Source organism: Macrobrachium nipponense, chromosome 38, assembly GCF_015104395.2.
Source record: "Macrobrachium nipponense isolate FS-2020 chromosome 38, ASM1510439v2, whole genome shotgun sequence".
NCBI lineage: Eukaryota > Metazoa > Arthropoda > Malacostraca > Decapoda > Palaemonidae > Macrobrachium > Macrobrachium nipponense.
The window spans coordinates 18,503,442-18,508,934 of NC_061098.1; the positions used below are offsets into that span (position 1 = coordinate 18,503,442).

The 5,493-nt window shown below is 32.4% G+C and overlaps 1 protein-coding gene across 4 annotated transcripts in view; it reads right to left on the reverse strand.

The window, feature by feature from the left end:
* Window positions 1-5,493, reverse strand: part of LOC135209687 (uncharacterized MFS-type transporter YhjX-like) — a 95,984-nt gene that overhangs the window by 86,699 nt on the left and 3,792 nt on the right. The gene's annotated exons all lie outside the window — the stretch shown is intronic.

A 5,493-nucleotide genomic window follows, 5' to 3' on the forward strand; every position in this document is an offset into this window, starting at 1 on the left:
TGGGTAGTCCTTTAAGTCCTGTTCTAGCCAATCTGTACATGGAATACTTTGAAACTACAGTAATAAATGCAATAAAACCCAAAAACATGCTGTGGATGAGATACGTGGATGACATGAACGAAATCAGGACAGACAGTGACATTATCTAGTCGGCCAACAGAGAGGCTAAAGTTTATATCGATTCTGACCTTACAAATCACCGGTGAACTCAGTTTTTTTTTTTATTAGAATCGATATGTAACCCCCTCTACCATGTTAGCCAATTCAAAGGTTTGAGCCACGTAGCCTTGTTATGAATAATTATCACATCACAGTGATTCATATATATCATTCAAGCTACAAACGTCCTTTAATATCTAATTCGCTCTACCTCGGAATTGATATATTTTCATATATGTACAGAAGGGGAATTTTTAGTTGATAATTTCATCCCCTCATGGGATCGAACCACTGGTACATATATGAAAATATATCAATTCCGAGGACATTTGTAGCTTGAATGATATACTATATGAATCACGGTGATGTGATAATTATTCATAACAAGGCTACGTGGGTCAAACGTTTGAAATGGCTAATATGGTAGAGGGGGTTTCATATAGATTCTAATTACATAGACATATATATATATATATATATATATAATATATATATATATATATATATATATATATATATATATATATATAATATATATATAATATATATATATATATATATATATATATATATATATATATATATATATATATATATAAAATATAATATAATATATATATATATATATATATATATATATATATATATATATATATACAGTCAGCGCCCCTCGTGGATTTCACACCCTCCCTCGGGAAATCACAGCTGTCGTTTTTTGGGAGTAGTCTTGAAATCGAGCGAAAAAAAATTGACCGGGAGAAATTGATTATATGGCACCTCAAAGCTTCATGTTTCACTAATCGGGGAGGGAAAACTCATGATTTATCGATCCAGTTATGATCAGTTGCCTTCTGACCTTTGTGGGGGAGTGTCGCACGTCTGAGGGGGCTCTATAGAGATCGCTATTTTGCCCGAGTTATTTTTTGTAACCATGCCTGGGTGGGCCATACTAGTCGTGATAACATAATAAGAATCATTGAGTGTTATAAGATAGGCCTTAGTCAAGTGAAATAAGTGCTCAAGTGAATGTACAGAAGCGTACAGTGTGTAATATTATTGCCAAATACAAAGCAGGTGGGGAGAAGGAAATTCCTGTACACAAACATGGTGGTGGTGTTCCCAAGAGCAGTCCCCACGTACCTTACGTTTCATTAAAAATGAACTTGAAGCTAATCCCACGTTAACAGCTAAACAGTTGAAGGAAAACCACCCAGAAGAAGTTGCTGGTGAAACAGTGTTAGGACACTTCAGAAACGTATAAGTGGAGATTTAGGATTTAAGAAAGTGAAAGCAAAGAAGAAACCACTTGTCACAGAGAAACAAAGGAAGGCAAGGGTTGCTTTTTGAAGAAAGTTAGGGAGTGGCGCTAGAGAGGGTACGAAAGATCCTTTTCACAGACGAGGCTACATTCTACATTTCTGACCCCGCAGGGCAAAAGGTCTGGGTCAAGAAGGGTGGCGATCCGTATCACCCCAAAGCCACTGCTAAGACAGTCAAGTACCCCGCTTCTTTGATGGTCTGGGGTGCATTTGGATACGGTGGTGTTGCTGATCTTGTTGTTTTACAAAGGGACAAACTGTGAATGCCAACGTGTATTACGAGATCCTGAACTTGTACTTGCCCGACGCTTTTGAGAAGACTGGCACTGAAATCCTGCAACAAGACGGTGCCCCTTGCCACACTGCAAAAATTATTAAGCAGTGGTTGGGGGATTGTGATGTTAAATACATAAATGACTGGCCTGGCAACTCCCCTGACTTATCACCCATTGAAAATCTTTGGGCCATAATAAAAGCCCAACTTCGGAACAAGGACACATCAACAGTGCCAAAACTCTGAGGAGGCCCTGAAGGAGTGCTGGGCTGCCCTTGACCCCCAAATCTGCCGTAACCTCATTGATAGCCATACCAAATAGGGTCACAGAAAGTTATCAAGAGAAAGGACTACCTTGCAATACTAGAAGAGTAATTGGTGATGTTCACATAAAGTTTTAATGCATTTTTTTTTCAGGATTATGTTTTTTCATATTGCAATGTAGGGGTGTGAAATCACGAGGGGCACTGACTGTATATATATATATATATATATATATATATATAGATATATATATATATCATATATATATATATATATATATATATATAATATATGATATATATATATATATATATATATATATATATATATATATATATATATATAAATATATATATATATATATATATATATATATATATATATATATATATAAAATATAATATAATATATATATATATATATATATATATATATATATATAAAATATATATATATATATATATATATATATATATATATATATATATATATATATAATATATATATATATATATATATATATATATATATATATATATATATATATATATATATATATATATATATATATATAATATATATATATATATATATATATATATATATATATTATATATATATATATATATATATATATCTATATATATATATATATATATATATATATATATATATATATATATATATATATATATATATATATATATATATATATATATATATATATATATATATATATATATATATAATTTCATCCCCTCATGGGGTCGAACCACCGGTACATTATATGAAAATATATCAATTCCGATGACATTTGTAGCTTGAATGATATACTATATGAATCACGGTGATGTGATAATTATTCATAACAAGGCTACGTGGGTCAAACGTTCGAAATGGCTAATATGGTAGAGGGGGTTCATATAGATTCTAATTACATATATATACATATATCATATATACATATATACATACATATATATATATATATATATATATATATATATATATATATATATATATATATATATATATATATATATATATATATATAAAATATATAATATATACAAGGCGGTCCCCGGGTTACGACGGTTCCGGCTTACGACGTTCCGAGGTACGACGCTTTTTCTTAATATTCAATGGAAAATCCGTACCTGGGTTACGACGCTTGTTCGAGGTTACGACGCTGACGCTTCCGACGCTCGCGAGTTAACGACGCTTTTAAAAAAACGCACATACTATGATAAAAAATCCTTTGTAGTTTAGCACAGTATATTAATAAAAATAAGTTTCTGGTTAGATTACAACAAAAATTTTGAGATTATGATGATTTTCGACACTTTTATGTTGTATTTTTCTATGTTTTTAGTGACCCTCATATGCGGAACTAGTTTCCGAGCGAATGAATACATACTAGTTTACATATAACAGTCCAAAAGCGCAAATAATGAAAAAAATCATTGCTGTTTCAGTCAAGAATAATAACAAAACGAAGTTTCTGGTTAGATTACAACGCAAATTCCAAGTATCCAAAGAGAGACATTATCCAGTAATTTGATCAGAGAGAGAGAGAGAGAGAGAGAGAGAGAGAGAGAGAGAGAGAGAGAGAGAGAGAGAGAGAGAGAGGCGTCTTCCGACGCTCCGAGTTAAGGACAGAGAAGTGTTCGTTTCGTTAAACGGCCTCTGACTCATGCCAGTAAATGTTTGTTAGATACTATAATATAGCCTATTTAAAGAACGTTTACTTTAATTAGTCTATATGATACGTAAATAGTAATCCAACTGTTCTTGTAGCCCTCAATATTTGGCAAAATCGAAGTATCCAAAGAGAGACATTATCCAGTACGTAATTTGATCAGAGAGAGAGAAGAGAGAGAGAGAGAGAGAGAGAGAGAGAGAGAGAGAGAGAGAGAGAGAGAGAGAGAGACGCTTTGGCAATCATGGTCTCGGGGGTTTTTATAGCTTCCTTCTGCTTGATGATCGTGGATATTGTAGAAGGATTCGACCATACTCGTTTGCCAAATCGACGATATGAACGCCACGTTCATGCTTTGCTATAATTTCATGTTTTGCTTCCATCGAAATCATTTTCTTGGATTTTTTCTTATCACCTGCTTTGTCTTTAGCTTTGAGACCCATGGTTAATAATAAAATAGACAAAATAACACGAAAAATAGGCGCAAATACAACGAACTAAACAACGACGTGTTAACATGCAGCACCAACAAACAAACAGACTGAACGCCATTTATCGGTCGCCTATACAACTAACACTCATCGCAAAATCGTATCTCAAATATTTCGTTGTATATCAAAGCTTGTATTTTCGCAAATTTTCTGTTGTATCTCAAAACATTCGTATATTAGGGCAATCGGTATGTCAAGTTTCCAATGTAATTTGATCAGAGAGAGAGAGAGAGAGAGAGAGAGAGAGAGAGAGATAGAGAGAGAGAGAGAGAGAGAGAGAGAGAGAGAGAGAGAGACGCTTTGGCAACAATGGTCTCGGGATTGACGTAACGTTTATTTTCTGAACAGATAGGACAGAGAAGTGTTCGTTTCATTAAACGGCCTCTGACTCATGGCAGGAAATGTTTTGTTGATACTAATATATAAGCCTATTTAAAGATACATTTACTTTAATTAGTCTATATGATACGTAAATAGTAATCAGCTGTTCTTGTAGCCCTCAAGATTTTGCAAAATCACTCCAGGTTGTACATAAAACTTCAAGAATGTAGTGTCACCAGAGGATTACAATAGTTTTTACCTTCAAGAACCAGCATTCTTTTATGAAAATAACTCCAGGTTGTACATAATACTACAGGAAACAACATGTAGTGTAACCAAAGGATTACAAGTAAGGTTTTTTATAACTTTTTATTAGTTTAAGACATATTTCCAAGCGTCGTTCCGGCTTACGACGATTTTCGGCTTACGACGATTTTCGGCTTACGACGCGTCTCAAGAACGGAACCCCCGTCGTAACCCGGGGACTGCCTGTATATATATATATATATAGATATATATATATATATATATATATATATATATTATATATATATATATATTATATATATATATATATATATATATATATATATATATATATATATATATATATATAATATATAAATATATATATATATATAAAATAATATATATATATATATATATATATATATATATATATATATATATATATATATATTATATATCGGTGGATTTGGTTAATGGTGACCCGGTTTTATGGCGCTTGTCTAATGTCATAAAATCGGCGATTTATGGCACCATAACATGCCGAGTTCCAGTTATCGGCGCCATGTTTATTTATAACCTTTTCATATACTACCTTGTCTCTCTGCAGGCTGATTTTCCTTTGGAGCCCAGTGGGTTTATAGTTTCCTGACTCTCTCCATAGGTTTTAAAATAAAAGAGAAAGTACTTTACAAAACCACAAAAGGCCATATAACAAAT